Source organism: Chelonia mydas, chromosome 3 (genome assembly GCF_015237465.2).
Source record: "Chelonia mydas isolate rCheMyd1 chromosome 3, rCheMyd1.pri.v2, whole genome shotgun sequence".
Classification (NCBI taxonomy): domain Eukaryota; kingdom Metazoa; phylum Chordata; order Testudines; family Cheloniidae; genus Chelonia; species Chelonia mydas.
This window is the reverse complement of record NC_057851.1, coordinates 1,826,680-1,849,609: the sequence shown is the minus strand read 5'-3', so window position 1 is coordinate 1,849,609 and position 22,930 is coordinate 1,826,680. Positions and strand designations below refer to the sequence as shown.

Genomic DNA, 22,930 nt, shown 5'->3' with positions numbered 1-22,930 from the left:
CCTCCCCCCAGGATGTGTGCAGGGATCAGGCCCTCGTGCTGGGGGAGAAGGAGAGAGAGGCAGGATTTTAAGGTGGAATTCTCTGGGTTTGTGTTAAGGCGGCTAGGTGGTAGAGTCGCACGGATTCTTCTTGCTCCCCGAGGGAGCTTGCCGTTCTCCGAGCCTGGTCTGCAATAGCCTTTGGAGGCCGTCACCCACTGGTGCCGCTCCTCTGATGTGAGCGGCCGTGGCAGTGCTGGGGTAGGGCTCAGGCATTCTCATCACCTTGTCATCTGCTCTTACTGTTAGGGAGGCAGCTTGTGGTTACAGCCCATGCCCAGTCCCTCCTCCATGGGCGCACATGTACACTCAGTGGCTGGGCCACCTCCAGGGGCTAGGTTCATGGAAGGACAGCGAGGAGAGTGAATCCTGTCTCTAACTGTTATGTCTGCCATTCTCATCCGAACGGAACGCCATTGAGCCCCTCTGAACGAGCAGACAGTTGCCCATGGCAAAGTCGGGCTGCAGAGCCCTGATGTGAGCACTCCGCAGCTTTCAAGAGAACCTAGAAGTGCTAGGTCATGACACACAGTCTGTCTGCTTTGAGTCCTGTTCATCCCTTGGCCGGCCGGCCTGACTCTCTCTTGCCTTTGGGTGATGGACAGGCTGGATTTTTGGATGCTGGTGGAATGAGCACAGCCCTCTGAAGAGAGGAATCAGATAGCACCATGCCCGTCCCTGCTCACTGCGTGCCAAGGGCGAAGGTGTTTGATTCAGAGGCGCTGTGAAAGGCAAGACCCACGTGACTGACACAGAGCTGAGCTGAAATGTCTGCATGGGCTGATGAGCATGTGCACTCAGAGAAAGGGACCCGATTTGCACCCCCAGACATGTACCTTCTCCACCTCGCAGGCCTTGCATTGAGGGGCTTCTGGTTTTTAACCAGGGTGAGAGCCTATAAACAGGCCACTGGTTTCCATCTTGATTGAAATGACAAGTGTTAGAGGCTGGGGACAATCTACCCAGGTGGAGCTGGCCTTTGGGTGAAGAGCCTTGAAAATGGAACCACAGTCAACTGGTCACTCGGGTTCAAAGGAACAAGTAGCTGGTCACCTGTTCCGATGCAAGTGCCTGGGGGATCTGAAGCTGCTCCCCCCCACCACACACAGACATTCATGGGGCAAGTGAGTCAGTGATGTTTGGAGTGTGTCCCAAAGAACTAGCCTACTGCCCTGCCCCAGCTTCTGGGGCTGGCCTTGTGCGTAGGGATGTAGATTGGCTGAGTTTGAGATGGGTGGTAAAACACTGTTCTGTTGGCCCGGCATAAAACACTGCGACTGGCTGTGCCGGGGGCCGGGTTTCACTGCACATTGGGGTTCTGTCCCGTGTCCGTCTGTCATTACCATCTCTTCCTCATTCACTGGCAGGTTGCTGTGTAGCATGACACCATCTCTGCCAAACCTCTCCTGTCCTCCTGGGGGCACTTCTCTCAGGGCATGGGTCTGGCCTTTCCTGTTGGGCTGCACTGCGAAAACTCTGTCAGGCCTTTTGCATCTCCTATCTCAGCTGCTACTACAGCCTGACACCCCACTTGTGTCCTTTGGGCCATTCAAAATGCTGCTGAGGTCAGCTGCCTGGCCCATTGCTAAGACCATGTTACCCCCTCTGAGCCCCTTCCCTCCTGGGTCTACCACATCAAATACAGGCTCCTTGTTCTCACCTTTGGCACCTTCACTCTGCCCTCTGGCATCTCCCATCCGCTCGGCTCTGTCATTGACACCAGCCTTCAAAACCTGTGTGTCAACTTCTCCCACTAGCAGCTTCACCCTTCCCTCCACCTGAAATGCCACCACCAACCCTACCCATCAATCTGCTCCTTCCGATCCTTCCTCCAGGCCCTCTTCTACTGCGCCAGCCACTGGAAGCTGCCAGCTGGTAATTGCTAGTATAAACATTGACTCGAAACTAGGTAGGAATGCCCAGAGCTGGGCTGTGTAAGCACAAGCTCCTCTCACTGTCACCCCATGGTTGTTAAACATGCTCAGCATGTCTTGTCTAAAGTGAGATTATAACCTCTTCAGGGCAGAGGGGACACATTTGTGTAGAGCCCAGTACCCTGGGGCTCCGATCCTGATATTGCTGTGTCTGCAATCACCGTAGTAACAATAAAGAAGGATAGGCACAAATTTTCCTCATCCGTTTTTGATGATACTTCCCTTGTACTGCCCGATAAGTGGAGGAAAACTTTCTTGCATTCCCTCATGTTCAGACGTTGTCACAGAAAGTGTCTCTGCCTCAGTCTCTTTGGTGCACAATCATTTCTCGCTGGGGTGGGACTGTGCTTTGTGTCTCCTAGTTTCCACCTCCACTTTGTGGTCACGGACTGTGTATCTGTCGTAGCTTTGCATGTTGCCCTGTACTGAAGTAACTGCGAGTGACAGAGGATCTGTCGAGTGGATCACGTTCTCATGTAGACTCCTTTTCAGATCCTCTCGCTCTGCAGCACAGGGAGTGTTTGCTGCTTTGGCTGAGGTGGCACCAGGGTCTGAGTGCTCCTTCCTGATTGGCAGGGGGAATGGGCCTGGTTCTTCTCCACAGTCAGACTTGCCGGGGTTCCTGTGCACACGGCATATTTGTTTGAGACTGAACTGTTGTGTTGTGCCATTGGTGTAATTGGATGGTAAAGTGGATCCCGAGGCTTAGATCCCAGACAGCTGCATGGGTTGGACTGTGCTGTCGGAGGCTGTGTCTAGTGGTTTCTCTGTGGCACCGTTCACTTTAACCCTCTGCTTAGTGTGCTGGTACACGGATCATAGAATCATAGAATATCAGGGTTGGAAGGGACCTCAGGAGGTCATCTAGTCCCACCCCCTGCTCAAAGCAGGACCAATCCCCAACTAAATCATCCCAGCAGGGCTTTGTCAAGCCTGACCTTAAAAACTTCTAAGGAAGGAGATTCCACCACCTCCCTAGGTAACGCATTCCAGTGCTTCACCACCCTCCTAGTGAAAAAAGTTTTTCCTAATATCCAACCTAAACCTCCCCCACTGCAACTTGAGACCATTACTCCTTGTTCTGTCATCTGCTACCACTGAGAACAGTCTAGATCCATCCTCTTGGGAACCCCCTTTCAGGTAGCTGAAAGCAGCTATCAAATCCCCCCTCGTTCTTCTCTTGCGCAGACTAAACACTCCCAGTTCCCTCAGCCTCTCCTCATAAGTCATGTGTTCCAGTCCCCTAATCATTTTTGTTGCCCTCCGCTGGACATTTTCCAATTTTTCCACATCCTTCTTGTAGTGTGGGGCCCAAAACTGGACACAGTACTCCAGATGAGGCCTCACCAATGTCGAATAGAGGGGAACGATCACATCTCTCGATCTGCTGGCAATGCCCCCTACTTATACTAATGCCATTGGCCTTCTTGGCAACAACGGCACACTGTTGACTCATATCCAGCTTCTCACACAAATGAAGGTCATTGAAGTCACACAAATGAGGGTCATTCTTGTCAGTTGCCAGCTTGTGCAGATCAAGGAGTGACTGGTTCACATTCTTTTCCAGGTGCAAGGCACACTCCATTGCTGTCAACCCATTCTGCTATGTAACCCCTAGGTCCTTCTCTGCAGAACTGCTGCCTAGCCATTCGGTCCCTAGTCTGTAGCGGTGCATGGGATTCTTCCGTCCTAAGTGCAGGACTCTGCACTTGTCCTTGTTGAACCTCATCAGATTTCTTTTGGCCCAATCCTCCAATTTGTCTAGGTCCCTCTGTATCCTATCCCTATCCTCGAGCGTATCTACCTCTTCTCCCAGTTTAGTGTCATCTGCAAACTTGCTGAGGGTGCAATCCACACCATCCTCCAGATCATTAATGAAGATATTGAACAAAACCGGCCCCAGGACTGACCCTTGGGGCACTCCACTTGATACCGGCTGCCAACTAGACATGGAGCCATTGATCACTACCCGTTGAGTCCGACAATCTAGCCAACTTTCTATCCACCTTATAGTCCATTCATCCAGTCCATACTTCTTTAGCTTGCTGGAAAGAATACTGTGGGAGACCAAGTCAAAAGCTTTGCTAAAGTCAAGGAACAACATGTCCACTGCTTTCCCCTCATCCACAGAGCCAGTTATCTCGTCATAGAAGGCAATTAGATTAGTCAGGCACGACTTACCCTTGGTGAATCCATGCTGACTGTTCCTGATCACTTTAACAATCTAACGATTGCTCCCCTGGGTCCATTTTGTGGTTCTTTAAAGTTCAATCCCGGGTACTAGACTGAGTCTCTGGCATTATTCAAGTCTTTAAAGCCAATCAAGATCTTCTCTAGTTCTTCACGTTAGCTAATGAGCCTCCTCGGGGTAATGATGTGGCTCGTTCCTCAAGGAGGTCTCCAGTCTGACCTGCCTGGATAAACCTGATGGGGGTGGTCAGTTCTGCCGACTATGGGGAGGCAGAAATGTATCCTTGGAAGGGGAGTTGGAGACAGAGAGACTCCGAGTAGTTCCTGCTACAGTTTGATTCACAGTCTCTGCCCAAGTCCTGTTCACCTGGAACAGTGATGGCAACAGCTCCCACCAGGCTGCCCAAGGCAATGCCGTGTTCACACCAGTAGTTGGCTTCCTTCTCTGAGCTGTGTGCTCTGTCCTGCTCCTAGCACACTGCGCTGGTGCCCTGCCTGCACCCTGGGCAGCCCCTCAGACCTGAGGGAGACCATTGTTCTCAACAGGAAACACAGGCTCATTCCAAAGGGCCCCAGGCGTTTACTCCCTTTTGGCCAGCTGCTCTGCAACACAAAGGAGCATCTCAGACAGGTTCAGTGCCCCACAGGAGCCAGCCTCTCTGCCAGTCCATGTCGAGACAGAGTGCTTACTGTCCCACTTAACCACTCTCCAGGTGCCCCAGCCTTGGCGGGCCTTTGTGCAGGGCCCTTCCCACGTAACACTTTCTATGGAGCGTTTCACCAGTCCAGAGCTTGCTTTGCCATGCACTTGCTTTGCCGTGCACATGCCACGCACTGCTGCTGGCAATGGTGTCTCTCTAGTTGTTTGGGCATCTTGGCTTTTGGGTCTGGAGCAAAGAGTCAAACTGACCACATCTCAGGGCAGTGTCTGAGCAGGAGCCTTAGGGGCAGTAAAGCTTTGTATGTCTTAACAAGGTGCATTGGTTTTTAAATTCAAGCACAGACCCCTGTGTGAACACTCCTCTATCAGGTTACAGTTGGTTTATATCATAGAATCATAGACTATCAGGGTTGGAAGGGACCTCAGGAGGTCATCTAGTCCAACCCCCTACTCAAAGCAGAACCAATCCCCAATTTTTGCCCCAGATCCCAAATGGCCCCCTGAAGAATTGAACTCGCAACCCTGGGTTTAGCAGGCCAGTGCTCAAACCACTGAGCTATCCCTCGCCCCCATCAATTTACCTTTATTTGGTAAGGATTGAACTAAGGCTCACTTGATATAGAAGAGGTTGAAATTGGTTTAATTGTGTTCACCCAGGGGTTCGAACCAGTTTAATTAAATCAGTTTTAAAACACACTGTTAGTTAAACCAGTGTAACTCGTAATACAGACACAGCCTGAGAACGGAAGGGACAAGTAACTCCAGGCACAAGCTGACATGTGGGTACAGATAACCACCTGACACTGTCACATGGGTACCCGTAACAGGCATGGGTAGCACATGGGCACACGCTGACACAAAGGTATAGGGAACTGTGCACTGTCTCACGCTGACACACATGCACTGGTAACATGCACACAAGCTAATGTTTTAACTCTCCCTCCATCAATAGAGTCTCACTTCCGGGGCACCAGTTTTGGGCAGTCAGGAGACCGTGCACACACGTGACTTGATACAATAATTCTTTAGTGACATAACAAACTATACAGGTGCTGTGAAAGTGTACAGCCACAGGTACTGTACCTGTCAGAGCCAGCCAGGGAGTCCCATGAACCTGTGTCCTCAGGCTCCCAACTTAAAGGAGTTAGAACGTCTCAGTTAGCATTAGAGAAGCAGGACACGTCTGGCCTTTTCACTTGGGAAGAGCCTTTCAAATGAAACCACCAGCAGTCCTTAGGCATGGAAGAAACAAGCAGCTGGTCTCCCATTCTGCAGCAGGTGGTTGAAGACCTAAAGCTGCCCTGCACAGACACTCACCCTGCCATCACAGGATGGGGCAGTTCCTGTTGGGCTTGCACAAGGCTGTTCATGGCTCAGTGCCGGTGAAATGTACAGATGACACAGAGATTGGTGGAGTGGTAAATAGTGATGAGGCAGGTCAGTTATAGTGCGTGAGCTGGATCACTTGGCAAGCTGGGCTCCCTGGAACAACATGAATGTGAAGACAGCCAAACATAAGCCCCTTTATATAAATGGGAAATTAGATCTTATTTACAGGATGTGGGACTGTATCTTGGACACCTTTGACTCTGAAAAGGGTTTAAGGGTCATGATGGCTAACCAGCTGAGCAGGAGCTCCCTGTGCTATTCTGGGGCTGAGAGGGCTAGCATGATCACTGGATGGATAAACAGATGTCTGCCTATGGAGCCGAAGTACTGAACTGGTGCATGCTGGCATCCTTTTGTCTGCGAGAGACGGTGGGAATTGCAGCCTAGGATGTAGATGGTTTGCAGTGTCTCATGTGACTGAATAGGCCAATCCGAGATTTGCATGATCTTTGGCAGTTACTGCAAATGTCTGTATTTTGCCTGGGAGCTGCTTGCTTCCTACGAAGCAGAAGTAGGGGCAGGTGTTATTACCATTATAGACAGTATTGGCAAGGTCATTACTGGAATAGTGCCCAGTTCTGGTGTCAACATTTTAAAAAGGTTGTTGAAAACATGGAAAGGGTTCAGAAAAGAGCTGCAGAAGTTATTTGAGGTCTATCTGGCTAATCACAGGGAAGCTGAAGAGGTGACTTGACTACTACAGTCCATAAATATCTACACATGAAGATTTCTGATAGTGAGGACTGTCTAATTTAGCTGACAAAGGCAGAGTGAAATCCAATGGCTGAAAGAAAAGGAGTAATTGTGGTACCTTAGAGACGAACAAATTTATTTGAGCATAAGCTTTCGTCTGTATGGTAACACCCATTGTTTCATGTTCTCTGTGTATATAAAATCTCCCCACTGTATTTTCCACTGAATGCATCCGATGAAGTGAGCTGTAGCTCACGAAAGCTTATGCTCAAATAAATTTGTTAGTCTCTAAGGTGCCACAAGTCCTCCTTTTCTTTTTACGGATACAGACTAACACGGCTGCTGCTCTGAATCCAATGGCTGGAAACTTAAACTAGACAAAATTCAGACTGAATAAGGTGCAAATGTTTACCATTGAGGGTAATTAACCATTGGCACAATTTATTAGGGGTGTGACTGATTCTCCATGCAGTCTTTAAATCAAGATTGTGTGTCTTTCTAAAAGATGCCCTAGGCTTGAGACAGGAATCACGTGGTGAAATTCTCTGGCCTGCATTATACAGGAAGGCAGACTAGACAATCATAACAGTACTTTCTGGTATTAAAATGTGTGACTCTGTGACCATTCCCCAAATCCTCAGGTTGGCTTTGTGCATGGTGGGATGATTACTGGGGCTGGCTGTGCTTGAGTTTGCTTCCATGACACTTTGTACTTGCTGTTCTTGATCTGCTGGCATGTTGCTCTGTAGCCTGCCACCATCTTTGTCAAATCTCTCCCTGTTCCCCTTGGGCAGGGCAGGGGAGGGACAGAACAGCCATATAAATTCAGGACTTTATACTCCCTTGAATCCTCAGCGGATCCCCCATTGGCATGAGTGTCACAGAGATCAAGGGGAGAATACAGCTTTGTGCTGGAACTCACCTTTGTTTTTTTCTTCAGTGTCTGCACCATGCTCAAAATGAAAAGGAGAACTTGTGGCACCTTAGAGACTAACATTTATTTGAGCATAAGCTTTCGTGAGCTACAGCTCACTTCATCGGATGCCTTCAGTGGAAAATACAGTGGGGAGATTTATATACACAGAGAACATGAAACAATGGGTGTTACCATATAGACTGCAACAAGAGTGATCAGGAAAGGTGAGCTATTACCAGCAGGAGAGCGGGGGTGGGGTGGGAGGGGGAACCTTTTGTAGTGATAATCAAGGTGGGCCATTTCCAGCAGTTGACAAGAACATGTGAGGAACAGTGCGGGGGGGAATAGTTTTACTTTGAGTCATGACACATCCACTCCCAGTCTTTATTCAAGCCTAAGCTAATGGTGTCCAGTTTGCAAATTAATTCCAATTCAGCAGTCTCTTGTTGGAGTCTTTGAAGTTTTTTTGTTGAAGAATTGCCACTTTTAGGTCTGTAATCGAGTGACCAGAGAGACTGAAGTGTTCTCCGACTGGTTTTTGAATGTTACAATTCTTGACGTCTGATTTCTGTCCATTTATTCTTTTACGTAGAGACTGTCCAGTTTGACCAATGTACATGGCAGAGGGGCATTGCTGGCACATGATGGCATCTATCACATTGGTAGATGTGCAGGTGAATGAGCCTCTGATAGCGTGGCTGATGTGATTAGGCCCTGTGATGGTGTCCCCTGAATAGATCTGTGGGCACAGTTGGCAACGGGCTTTGTTGCAAGGATAGGTTCCTGGGTTAGTGGTTCTGTTGTATGGTGTGTGGTTGCTGGTGAGTATTTGCTTCAGGTTGGGGGGCTGTCTGTAAGCAAGGACTGGCCTGTCTCCCAAGATTTGTGAGAGTGATGGGTCATCCTTCAGGATAGGTTGTAGATCCTTAATAATGCGTTGGAGAGGTTTTAGTTGGGGGCTGAAGGTGACGGCTAGTGGCGTTCTGTTATTTTCTTTGTTGGGCCTGTCCTGTAGTAGGTAACTTCTGGGTACTCTCCTGTACCATGCTCAGCATCTGCTCCCATTTGGGCCACTGCTACCTCTGCCCTTTGTCTCTGTTCCTTCCCATTCCCTTCTCTTTTCCGCTGCTATCTAGCGAGTACTGATATGGCCCCGTCACTGGGGTATCTGAGAACCTCACAGCCTGTAAGGACTTTGTCCTCGCAGCCCCGCCAGGAGTCAGGGCAACTGGAGAACTGAGACACAGAGTGACTGAGTGACTTGCCAAGGTCACACAGAAAGTCTTTGGTGGAGCAAGGGATTGTACATGGTTCTCCTAAGTGCCAGGACAGTGCTCTAACCACTAGACCACCCTTCCTCTTGTGTCTCTGTCTCTGCAGGTCTCCTCTGTTCTTCCCTCTACATTTCCTTCTCTACAGCACCTCACAGTTCCCATTCCCCGAGGGCTGCACTCCTATCCCCTTCCCTGTTACATCCGCTAAAATGATCAACTCTGGAGCAGTTAATGGTGACACTCAAGTGTCTTCCTTTGGAGCTGATGTCCTCATGAGAGCAAGAGCAGATAGGGGAGTTTCACCTGTTTCAGGCTGTCTGCAGACTCAGGCAGATACCATGCTAGTTCACATTTGGAAGGTTATCTCTGCAGCCACAAGGGGTAGAAACTGGTTTTTAAATGAAAGCTGAGATTCTCTTCAAGCTGGGAGTGTGATGCAGGCCACATAAATACACCATGCAGGCTGGATTCGACCCACAGGCCATACGTTTGAAACCCCTGCCTAGGGGAGCATCTCTGAGATCTGGCTTTTTCTGTCCATCTACACCACTAAAACTCTCATCCAGGCCCTTTTTATCTCCTACCTCACAACTGTAGTCAACTTCCCTGTAGTTTTCCTGATACCCACTTCACCCCGCTCCTCATAATCATTCAGAATGCTGCCACAGAGATCATAAGAACGGCCACACTGGGTCAGACCAATGGTCCATCTAGCCCGGAGTCCTGTCTTCCGAGAATGGCCAGTGCCAGGTGCCCCAGAGGGAATGAACAGAACAGGGAATCATCAAGTGATCCATCCCTTGTCGACCATTCCCAGCTTCCAGCAAACAGAGGCTAGGGACACTTCAGAGCATGGTTTTGCATCTCTGCCCATCCTGGCTAATAGCCATTGATGGACCTATCCGCAATGAAGTTATCTAGCTCTTTTTTGAATGCTGTTATAGTCTTGGCCTTCATATCATCCTCTGGCAAAGAGTTCCACCGGTTACTTGTACGCTGTGTGAAGAAATACTTCATTGTGTTTGTTTTAAACCTGCTGCCTAGTAATTTCATTTGGTGACCCCTAGTTCTTATGTTATGAGAACTTCCTTATTTACTTTCTCCACACTAGTTATGATTTTATAGACCTCTATCATATCCCCCCTTAGTCATCTCTTTTCCAAGCTGAAAAGTCCCAGTCTTATTAATCTCTCCTCATATGGAAGCTGTTCCATACGCCTAATCATTTTTGTTGCCTTTTTCTGTACATTTTCCAATTCCAGTATATCTTTTTTGAGATGGGGCGACCACATCTGCACACAGTATTCAAGCTGTGGGCGTACCATGGATTTATACTGAGGCAATATGATATTTCCTGTCTTCTTCTCTATCCCTTTCCTAATGATTCCCAACATTCTGTTCGCTTTTTTGACTGCCGCTGCACATTGAGTGGATGTTTTCAGAGAACTATCCACAATCACTTGCCCCATAACCTCAGCTGTGCAGAACACAATGCCATCCACAGCCTCAGAAACAACTCTGACATCATAATCAAAAAGGCTGACAAAGGAGGTGCTGTCGTCATCACGAATAGGTCGGAATATGAACAAGAGGCTGCTAGGCAACTCTCCAACACCACTTTCTACAAGCCATTACCCTCTGATCCCACTGAGAGTTACCAAAAGAAATTAGGTTTCAGAGTAGCAGCTGTGTTAGTCTGTATTCGCAAAAACAACAGGAGTACTTGTGGCACCTGAGAGACTAACAAATTTATTGGAGCATAAGCTTTCGTGAGCTACAGCTCACTTCATCGGATGCATCCGATGAAGTGAGCTGTAGCTCACGAAAGCTTATGCTCCGATAAATTTGTTAGTCTCTCAGGTGCCACAAGTACTCCTTTTCTTTTTGCAAAAGAAACTACACCATCTGCTCAAGAAACTCCCTGAAAAAGCACAAGAACATATCCGCACAGACACACCCCTAGAACCCCGACCTGGGGTATTCTATCTGCTACCCAAGATCCATAAACCTGGAAATCCTGGACGCCCCATCATCTCAGGCATTGGCACCCTGACAGCAGGATTGTCTGGCTGTGTAGACTCCCTCCTCAGGCCCTATGCTACCATCACTCCCAGCTATCTTCAAGACACCACTGACTTCCTGAGAAAACTACAATCCATAGGTGATCTTCCTGAAAACACCATCCTAGCCACTATGGATGTAGAAGCCCTTCACACCAACATTCCACACAAAGATGGACTACAAGCCATCAGGAACAGTATCCCTGATAATGTCACAGCAAACCTGGTGGCTGAACTTTGTGACTTTGTCCTCACCCATAACTATTTCACATTCGGGGACAATGTATACCTTCAAATCAGCGGCACTGCGATGGGTACCTGCATGGCCCCACAGTATGCCAACATTTTTATGGCTGACTTAGAACAATGCTTCCTCAGCTCTCGTCCCCTAATGCCCCTACTCTACTTGCGCTACATTGATGACATCTTCATCATCTGGACCCATGGAAAAGAAGCCCTTGAGGAATTCCACCAAAATTTCAACAACTTCCATCCCACCATCAACCTCAGCCTGGACCAGTCCACACAAGAGATCCACTTCCTGGACACTACGGTGCTAATAAGCGATGGTCACAAAAACACCACCCTATACTGGAAACCTACTGACCACTATTCCTACCTACATGCCTCCAGCTTTCACCCAGACCACACCACACGATCCATTGTCTACAGCCAAGCTCTACGATACAACCGCATTTGCTCCAACCCTTCAGACAGAGACAAACACCTACAAGAGCTCTATCAAGCATTCTTACAACTACAATACCCACCTGCTGAAGTGAAGAAACAGATTGACAGAGCCAGAAGAGTACCCAGAAGTTACCTACTACAGGACAGGCCCAACAAAGAAAATAACAGAACGCCACTAGCCATCACCTTCAGCCCCCAACTAAAACCCCTCCAACGCATCATCAAGGATCTACAACCCATCCTGAAGGACGACCCATCACTCTCACAAATCTTGGGAGACAGGCCAGTCCTTGCTTACAGACAGCCCCCCAACCTGAAGCAAATACTCACCAGCAACCACACACCACACAACAGAACCACTAACCCAGGAACCTATCCTTGCAACAAAGCCCGTTGCCAACTGTGTCCACATATCTATTCAGGGGACACCATCATAGGGCCTAATCACATCAGCCATACTATCAGAGGCTCATTTACCTGCACATCTACCAATGTGATCTATGCCATCATGGGCCAGCAATGCCCCTCTGCCATGTACATTGGCCAAACCAGACAGTCTCTACATAAAAGAATAAATGGACACAAATCAGACGTCAAGAATTATAACATTCAAAAACCACTTGGAGAACACTTCAGTCTCTTCGGTCACTCGATTACAGACCTAAAAGTGGCAATTCTTCAACAAAAAAACTTCAAAAACAGACTCCAACGAGAGACTGCTGAATTGGAATTAATTTGCAAACTGGACACCATTAACTTAGGCTTGAATAAAGACTGGGAGTGGATATGTCATTACACAAAGTAAAACTATTTCCCCATGTTTATTCCCCCCCGCACTGTCCCTCACACTTTGTCAACGGCTGGAAATGGCCCAGCTTGATTATCACTGCAAAAGGTTTTTTCCCCCCTGCTCTCCTGCTGGTAATAGCTCACCTTACCCGATCACTCTTGTTACATCTGTATGGTAACACCCATTGTTTCATTTTCTCTGTGTATATAAAATCTCCCCACTGTATTTTCCACTGAATGCATCCGATGAAGTGAGCTGTAGCTCACGAAAGCTTATGCTCTAATAAATTTGCTAGTCTCTAAGGTGCCACAAGTACTCCTGTTCTTTTTACGGATACAGACTAACACGGCTGCTACTCCGAAACCTTTCTTGAGTGGTAACAGTTAATTTAGACCCCATCATTTCATATGTATAGTTGGGATTATGTTTTCCAATGTGTGTTACTTTGCATTTATCAACACTGAATTTCATCTGCCATTTTGTTGCCCAGTCACCCAGTTTTGTGAGATTCTTTTGTTGCTCTTCGCAGTCTGCCTGGGACTTAACTACAGTAACGCCTCACTTCACGTCCTCCTGGTTAACGTTTCACTATTAGGTTGCTGACCAGTTAGAGAACATACTCCTTTAAAGTCCTGCAGTGTTCCCTTATAACGTTGTTTGGCTCCCTCCGCTCTGCCTGCCCGGTGCTCCTGCCGGGGACCGGGTCAGGATACGGGGGCTTGCCCTACTTCGCCCACCAGGCGTTCCAGCCGGGAAGTGGGCAACCCCCGCACCCCGACCCTGCTCCTCGGTTGGAATGCTGGGCAGAGCAGGGCAAGCCCCTGCGCCCGCTTCCCCAGCAGGAGCACCAGATGGGCTGAATGGGGCAAGCCGCCACTCCCCCACACCCTGCTCCCCAGGGGCAAGCCCCCGCGGCCTCACCAGGCTCCCCAGCAGGAGCCCTGGGCGGCCGGAATGAGGGAAACCCCTGGGCCCCTGCCCGCTCCCCGGCAGGAGCCCTGGGTGGGCAGAACAGGGCAAGCCCCCGTGCCCTGACCCCACGACACCCCTGCCTCAGCCAAGAATCACAATCATCATTGCTGAGTACAGTATTAAATTGTTCGTTTAAAATTCTTTAAAATGTATGCTGTATATGTATATAATATCTTCGGCAAAAAAAAAATTCCCTGGAACCTAACCCCCCCCCTCCCCATTTACATTAATTCTTATGGGGAAATTGGATTTGATTAACTTCCTTTCGCCTAAACTTGAATTTTTCAAGAACATAACTAGGACGTTAAGTGAGGAGTTACTGTATCTTGGGTAGTTTTGTATCATCTGCAAATTTTGCCATCTCACTGGTTACCCCTTTTTCCAGATCATTTCTGAATATGTTGAATAGAACCGGTTCCAGTATGGACCCCTGGGGGACACCACTATTTACCGCTCTCCATTCTGAAAATGGACCATTTATTTCTAACTTTTGTTTCCCAACTTTTAACCAGTTACTGATCCATGAGAAGACCTTCCCTCTTATCCCATGACTCCTTACTTTGCTTAAGAACCTTTGGTGAAGGACTTTGTCAAAGGCTTTCTGAAAATCTAAGTACACTATATCCACTGGTCTGTCCACATACTTGTTGACCCCCTCAAAGAATTCTAGTAGATTGCTGAGACATGATATCCCTTTACAAAAACCATGTTGACTCTTCCCCAACAGACACAGAGATGAACGTGATATGATAATTCTGTTCTTTACTGTAGTTTCAACCAATGTGCCCAGCACTGAAGTTAGGCTTACTGGCCTGTAATTGCTGGGGTCACCTCTGGAGCCTCTTTTAAAAATTGGTGTCACATTAGCTATCCTCCGGTCATTGGGTACAGAAGCTGATTTAAATGAGAGGTTACAGACTAGTTAGTAGTTCTGAAATTTCACATTTGAGTTCCTTCAGAACTCTTGGGTGATGCCACCTGGTCCTGGTGACTTATTACTATTTAGTTTATCAGTTTGTTCCAAAACCTCCTCTAATGACACCTCATCTTCCTAGCCTCTTACTTTCACCAGGTCACTTTCCATTTTGGGTCCCCGCACTGGCTTCCCCTCCTCCATGGCATCAAATGCAACCCTCCACAATTATGCTTCAACCTGCATAGTTCTTGTCACCCATTCCCTCTCCCCCCACCTGCTCCACCAACGATGCCGACCTCCATTATCTGTTTGTCAGCCTCACCCATGGGTGCTTCATTTTTTTCTCCAGACTGTCCCTGTGCTTGAAACCCCTGCCTTGAACTAATCTGTAAGGACACTGCACTGTCTCCCTGCAAATCCTTCCTGAAGTAGCTGTTCTACCACAATGCCGATAGGAAATTGTAGCTGATAGCAGCTAGCTGGGGGCAGCAGACCCTAACCAGAGCAAAGTGTTATATTCATGTTGAATGACTTGAAGCCAGGTGAATTATGCCCATAGCTTATCTGAGTAACCATGTGCTCCTATCATTGTCACCCTCCTCTCTCCCTTCATTGGACTGTTGCATCCCGTTTTACCTCGTCTTGAATTGGACTGTAGGCTCATCGGGGCACCCACAGCATCTACACCTGGGTGTGTGCAGTGCCCCGATTCTGACTGGGGCCTCTGGGTGCTAATGAGATGTAACAAGGAAAATAACATGGGTTGCCCAGAGTTTCCCTCCTCCCTTTTTCAGGTGGGGATATCACTTCCTGGCACTCCCTCGTGTTCCAGACATTGCAGCGCAGTGTCTGGCTCTGATATATTTACTCTGGGGCTGGAGGTGTCCTTTCCAGCTCATGGAGGCATACCTGCGCTAGCTCTGATTGAGGTAGAGCACGAACAATGGAGGGTAGCCAAGATGCCTTGAGAGGCCGGACGGGCTGGGGTCTGGGACAGGATTGTACATGGACTGGCTAGCCGGTGCGGCCACTCGCACTGTCACAGCATCTGTTAGCGTGCTAGCTCCATCCGGGTACGTCTGCCCAAGCTGGAAACTACCCCTCCAGCTCCACGGCAACCATCTCCTCTAGTTGCACAATCGCTCCGCTCTGGGGTGGGACTGTGCTTTGTGTCTCCTAGTTTCCGCCTCCACTTTGTGGTCACGGTCCAGCTGCTCTGCAAGACGTGTCTGTCGTAGCTTTACGCCTTGTCCTGTACTGAGGTAACTGTGAGTGACGGGGCTGTGCGGGGATCTGTCGAGTGGATCACGTTCTCATGTAGACTCCTTTTCGGATCCTCTCGCTGTGCGGCAGAGGGAGGGTTTGCTGCTTTGGTTGAGGTGGCACCAGGGTCTGAGTGCTCCTTCCTGATTGGCAGGGGGAATGGGCCTGGTTCTTCTCCACAGCCAGCCTTGCCAGGGTTCCTGGTGCACCCAGCGTATTTGTTTGAGACTGAACAGTTGGGTGTTGTCCCACTGGTGTAATTGGCTGTTAAAGTGGATCCCGAGACTTAGATCCCAGACAGCTCCATGGGTTGGGTTGTGCTGTCGGAGGCTGTGTCTAGCTAGTGGTTTCGCTGTGGCACAGTTCACTTTAACCCTCTGGCTTTGCGGGGGCAGAAATGTATCCTTGGAAGGTGAGTTGGAGACAGAGACTCCGGGTACTTCCTGCTCCAGTTTGATTCACAGTCTCTGCCCAAGTCCTGTTCACCTGGAACAGTGATGGCAACAGCTCCCACCAGGCTGCCCAAGGCAACGCCATGTTCACACCAGTAGCTGGCTTCCTTCTCTGAGCTGTGTGCTCTGTCCTGCTCCTAGCACACTGCGTTGGTGCCCTGCCTGCACCCTGGGCAGCCCCTCAGCCCAAAATGATCCACCAGCTTCCTTCATAGAATCATAGAATATCAGGGTTAGAAGGGACCTCAGGAGGTCATCTAGTCCCACCCCCTGCTCAAAGCAGGACCAATCCCCAACTAAATCATCCCAGCCAGGGCTTTGTCAAGCCTGACCTTAAAAACTTCTAAGGAAGGAGATTCCACCACCTCCCTAGGTAACGCATTCCAGTGTTTCACCACCCTCCTAGTGAAAAAGTTTTTCCTAATATCCAACCTAAACCTCCCCCACTGCAACTTGAGACCATTACTCCTTGTCCTGTCCTCTTCTACCACTGAGAACAGTCTAGATCCATCCTCTCTGGAACCCCCTTTCGGCTAGTTGAAAGCAGCTATCAAATCCCCCCTCACTCTTCTCTTCCTCAGACTAAACAATCCCAGTTCCCTCAGCCTCTCCTCATAAGTCATGTGTTCCAGCCCCCTAATCATTTTTGTTGCCCTTCACTGGACGTTTTACAATTTTTCCACGTCCTTCTTGTAGTATGGGGCCCAAAACTGGACACAGTACTCCAGATGAGGCCTCACCAATGTCGAATAGAGGGGAACGATCACGTCTCTCGATCTGCTGGCAATGCCCCTACTTATACTTATACTAATGCCATTGGCCTTCTTGGCAACAACGGCACACTGTTGACTCACATCCAGCTTCTCACACAAATGAAGGTCATTGAAGTCACACAAATGAGGGTCATTCTTGTCAGTTGCCAGCTTGTGCAGATCAAGGAGTGACTGGTTCACATTCTTTTCCCAGTGTAAGGCACACTCCATTGTTGTCAACCCATTCTCCTATGTAACCCCTAGGTCCTTCTCTGCAGAACTGCTGCCTAGCCATTCGGTCCCTAGTCTGTAGCGGTGCATGGGATTCTTCCGTCCTAAGTGCAGGACTCTGCACTTGTCCTTATTGAACCTCATCAGATTTCTTTTGGCCCAATCCTCTAATTTGTCTAGGTCCGTCTGTATCCTATCCCTACCCTCCAGCGTATCTACCTCTTCTCCCAGTTTAGCGTCATCTGCAGACTTGCTGAGGGTGCAATCCACACCATCCTCCAGATCATTAATGAAGATATTGAACAAAACCGGCCCCAGGACCGACCCTGGGGGCACTCCACTTGATACCAGCTGCCAACTAGACATGGAGCCATTGATCACTACCCACTGAGCCCGACAATCTAGCCAACTTTCTATCCACCTTATAGTCCATTCATCCAGCCCATACTTCTTTAACTTGCTGGCAAGAATACTGTGGGAGACCGTGTCAAAAGGCTTTGCTAAAGTCAAGGAACAACACATCCACTGCTTTCCCCTTATCCACAGAGCCAGTTATCTCGTCACAGAAGGCAATTAGATTAGTCAGGCATGACTTGCCCTTGGTGAATCCATGCTGACTGTTCCTGATCACTTTCCTCTCCTCTAAGTGCTTCAGAATTGATTCCTTGAGGACCTGCTCCATGATTTTTCCAGGGACAGAGGTGAGGCTGACTGGCCTGTAGTTCCCAGGATCCTCCTTCTTCCCTTTTTTAAAGATGGGCACTACATTAGCCTTTTTCCAGTCATCCGGGACTTCCCGGATCGCCATGAGTTTTCAAAGATAATGGCTAATGGCTCTGCAATCACATCCGCCAACTCCTTTAGCACTCTCAGATGCAACGCATCCGGCCCCATGGACTTGTGCTCGTCCAGCTTTTCTAAATAGTCCCGAACCACTTCTTTCTCCACAGAGGGCTGGTCACCTCCTCCCCATGCTGTGCTGCCCAGTGCAGTAGTCTGGGAGCTGACCTTGTTTGTGAAGACAGAGGCAAAAAAAGCATTGAGTACATTAGCTTTTTCCACATCCTCTGTCACTAACTTGCCTCCCTCATTCAGGAAGGGGCCCACACTTTCCTTGACTTTCTTCTTGTTGCTAACATACCTGAAGAAACACTTCTTGTTACTCTTAACATCTCTTGCTAGCTGCAACTCCAGGTGTGATTTGGCCTTCCTGATTTCACTCCTGCATGCCCAAGCAATATTTTTATACTCTTCCCTGGTCATTTGTCCAATCTTCCACTTCTTGTAAGCTTCTTTTTTGTGTTTAAGATCAGCAAAGATTTCACTGTTAAGCCAAGCTGGTCGCCTGCCATATTTACTATTCTTTCTACACATCAGGATGGTTTGTCCCTGTAACCTCAATAAGGATTCTTTAAAATACAGCCAGCTCTCCTGGACTCCTTTCCCCCTCATGTTATTCTCCCAGGGGATCCTGCCCATCAGTTCCCTGAGGGAGTCAAAGTCTGCTTTTCTGAAGTCCAGGGGCCGTATTCTGCTGCTCTCCTTTCTTCCCTGTGTCAGGATCCTGAACTCGACCATCTCATGGTCACTGCCTCCCAGGTTCCCATCCACTTTTGCTTCCCCTACTAATTCTTCCCAGTTTGTGAGCAGCAGGTCAAGAAGAGCTCTGCCCCTAGTTGGTTCCTCCAGCACTTGCACCGGGAAATTGTCCCCTACACTTTCCAAAACTTCCTGGATTGTCTGTGCACCGCTGTATTGCTCTCCCAGCAGATATCAGGGTGATTGAAGTCTCCCATGAGAACCAGGGCCTGCGATCTAGTAACTTCTGCGAGTGGCCGGGAGAAAGCCTCGTCCACCTCATCCCCCTGGTCCGGTGGTCTATAGCAGACTCCCACCACGACATCACCCTTGTTGCTCACGCTTCTAAACTTAATCCAGAGACACTCAGGTTTTTCTGCAGTTTCATACCGGAGCTCTGAGCAGTCATACTGCTCCCTTACATACAGTGCAACTCCCCCACCTTTTCTGCCCTGCCTGTCCTTCCTGAACAGTTTATAACCATCCATGACAGTACTCCAGTCATGGGAGTTATCCCACCAAGTCTCTGTTATTCCAGTCACATCATAATTCCTTGACTGTGCCAGGACTTCCAGTTCTTCCTGCTTGTTTCCCAGGCTTTGCGCATTTCACTGACCTTTGAGCTCTGACTCCTGCTCCCTGCACTTTTTGACTGTGTGTGCAAGAGAGAAATGGACAGTTGTACAAAGCGGTCTGTGCCCTTGTGGAAAGCTCAGCTCTGCACACGAACGTCCTGGAACCGGTGTACAAAGGACTTTAACTGGTCAAAGCAGACTAGGCTCAGCAGCACTAAGAACAGGCACAGTCTGACCCGGAGCAGTGCCAGTGTGTAAGTACACAAGCTGCACTGGTTCAACCAGTCTTCCTCCTCCTATCCCAGAGTATAGCGGTGGCCTTTGAAAATCTCCCAGAGTCCTTCTGGGGGCTGTGCTGGGACTGTACCCATTGGCCATTGCAGCTGAAACGGTTGAGAACTCTGTCTCTGGAGTGGATGCTGGGCACAAGCGTGTGGGTTCTCACAGTGGTTTACTGTGACTAGTGGTTCAGTCTTCTACTATAGGCACGGTTGGTGCATTGTGGCGTCCCGACTCTCACCCGTTGGCCTCTCAGCTCACAGGCACACGGCTGCACCACTGCGCCAGGATTGTTCTCAGCTCTCAGACAGGTGCATTGCCCGCGGCTCTGTGCATTTGCCCCCTTTTGTCCGCTGCTCTGCAACACAGATTCAGTGTCCTGCAGGAGCCAGCTTCTCTGCCAGTCCGCATCCAAACAAAAGAGAGGGCTTACCCCACACTGTCCCCTTAACCACTGCCCCAGTGCAGCAGCTGTAACCAGCCTTGGGGGGCCTTTGGGCAAGGCCCTCTCCATTTAACCCTTTCCATGGAGTTTCACCAATCCATAGTCTGCATTTCATGGCTAGCTTTGCAGTGGCAGGAGTGCTCTCCTATTGGGGATGCTGCAGACAAGCTTGCAGCTGCTGACACAGGTGCCTCTCAGATACGTGGCTGCAGAGCGTCTTGGTTTGAGTTTGGAGCAGTGTTCATTTGCCCACACCTCAGGGAAGCGTCTGAGCTGGAGCTTTAGGGTAAAACAACAGTTGAAAGGCTTCCTGGAGGTGGTAAAGTTCAGGGCTGTTTCAGCATCACATTTGCTGTAGTATCAGAGCCACATGATTACCTGACTGAACTGCGTACACACACGATGCAAACACACAGCAACAGGTAACACACGATGCAAACACACAGCAATCAGTAACATATACATAGGTATTGTAGGAACAGTACGACAGTGGAACAGACACCTAGGGAGGTTGTAGAAGTTCCTTCCCTGGAGGTTTTCAAAAGGAAGCTGGAGCCGTCTGCCTGGGATGGTTTAGACACATCAAATCCTGTGTCTTGGCTTGGGGCTTAGGCTTGACGACCCTTGCGGTCCCTTCTAACCCTCTGGTTCTATGACACCAGCATGGGTAGCACATGTTGACACAGAAGTGACTGGGTGCAAGCCCAGGCGTATGTTCTCATGCCAGCACATTCACCCCCTTTCCCTCTCCCCCTGGGCTCTTTTGGGCTGGGAGGGGTGAGAGCAAACATATGTGCACATGTATGTACGTACATACGTACACACACACACACACACACACAGGAGGTAGCCTGCATTATATTTGATTGTATCTGAGACACTGGTGAAGAATCAGGCTACCTGGCGCTGGTGGCCAGACAGGAGAGACCAGGGCGAGCCATGCTCAGCTGTGTCCTCTGTTCTGACTGTACCGTTGCACTTGAACACAGTCCAGTTACGTAGCGTAGACCAGCTTTCACGCCCCAGTAATGCTGTAACATTTCTCTAGCATCTTCCCTAGGAGGATCTGGACCCCTTAACAGCCCCTCCTGTGAGGTGTGCTTGGTGAGTACTGTCCCCATTTGAGATGGGAAACCCGAGCCAGAGTGTGGTTCAGAGACTTGCCCCCGTGGTCACGCAGGGCGTCAGGGGAAGAGCTGAGAACAGAACCCAGCAGTTCCAACCTCCAGTCCCATCCTGTAGCACTTGCAGGCCGTTGTCTCCCACCAGCCAGTGCTTTTGGTAGTCTGCAGCTCACGAAAGCTTATGCTCAAACGAATTGGTTAGTCGCTAAGGTGCCAGAAGTCCTCCTTTTCTTTTTGCGGATACAGACTAACGCGGCTGCTACTCTGAATCCTGCAGCCGTGCTGTGTCACTACTCGCGTGTGTGTCCTTTGTGAGCTGTTGTCTTATTGTTGTTTGCAGGAGGGGTAGTTACATGGCTGAGAAGCGGTTCCCCTTAGCTGCCCGTGTCCCCTGTAATATTTCTTGGGAGAGGTCCGTCTATCTGATGGCAGAACAACCGGCCCAACTCCATGGGCTGCCCTGCCCTGCCCTGGGGGAACTTCCTCCCTACTGCTCCGCGGCGGTAAGGTCCAGACTAGCTGGAGCCGCAGCGCGGAGCAAGCGCCAGGCAGCCGGGCTGGAAGCGACCCTGCGCCTCTCCCTCGCCCTGGTCTCACTTTCTCCTCCTCGCTGCTCCCGGGCTGGATTCGCGGCCGCTCTCTGGCTCTGCTCCGGCCTTAGCGCTCCCTCGCCGGCCAGCACGTCCCGAGCCCAGCCTCCCCGCAGCGCACACGGGCCCGGCCCGCCGGCTCGCCGCCCCGGCCCGGCCCCGCGGCTCCGGCGGCGCTGGCTCGGGGGCCGGGGCGCGGGGCGGGCCGGGGCGCGGGGCCGGCTCTCCGGGGCGGCCGGACGGGCCTGGCTCCCCGCCAGCGTGTGCAAGACCCCCCTCCCCCCGCCCCTCGCAGCCAACCAGTCAATCCAGCGGGGATCATGTGACCCGGAGTTCCCAGACAAAGACCCTGTGCAGCGTGGCCCCCGGGAGCCCCCGGCCCCAGGCAGCCGCACGGCCCGGCGCCCCGCACGCACCTGCCCGGCCGCGCGCCTGGCCGCACGGGTAGGTCCCTCCGCGGCGCGGCGTGGGGCCGGGGCGGGCCGGGCCGGCGGGGGCCGCGCTCCGGCCGCACTGCCCGCCCGCCCGCCCGCCCGCCGGCTGGGGCAGCGGCTCCGTCCCGCGGGGCGCCGGCAGGGCAGGGCGGCTGCGCTGGCCCCCGGCCAGCCCCGCCGGAAAGTTGGCCCTGCGCGGGGCGGAGCGGGCAGAGCGAGCGCGGCCGGCGATGGGCAGGCGGCGGGGGTCCCCGGGGGCCGCCTCCCGGGGCGGGGGGCCCGAGTGCCGGGCGGGGACGCCGGGGCTGAGCATCCGGAGGGGGAGCTGGGGGAGGCACATCCCCGGGGGCCGTGCTGCAGGGGGGTGAACGGGCGGCACATCCCCGGCGGGAGGGTAAATTCCAGGGGGCTGCGCCTCGCGGAAGGGAGAGAACCCGCGGGGGGCGCGGTGCCTCCGGGGAGCGTGGAGAGAGTCCCCGGGCAGTGGGGAGTGGGCTTTCGTGAGGGGCATCCCCTTGGTGGGGTGAGGAGCTGCGTGTTCTTGGGGGCGGGGGGATATCCCCTGAGGGGGAGGGGGAGTGTGTGTGTGCGCTTTCTGGGGGGTGCAGATCCCCTTGTGGGGGTGCACGTGTTCCTCGGGGAAGGGGGAGGAGTGCATGTCCTCAGGGAAATGAAGAGTCAGA

General features: G+C 50.8%; 1 protein-coding gene across 13 annotated transcripts in view; it reads left to right on the top strand.

Moving 5' to 3' along the window:
• Positions 1–22,930, top strand: part of DNMT3A (DNA methyltransferase 3 alpha) — a 266,976-nt gene that overhangs the window by 167,206 nt on the left and 76,840 nt on the right. The window contains exon 1 of one of the 13 annotated variants that reach the window (XM_043541986.1): positions 22,151–22,257. The exons of the other annotated variants lie outside the window; for them this stretch is intronic. The gene's annotated coding sequence lies outside the window, so the exon portion shown is untranslated. Of the gene's footprint in view, positions 1–22,150; positions 22,258–22,930 lie in introns of those variants that run through there. 13 annotated transcript variants of the gene reach the window in all.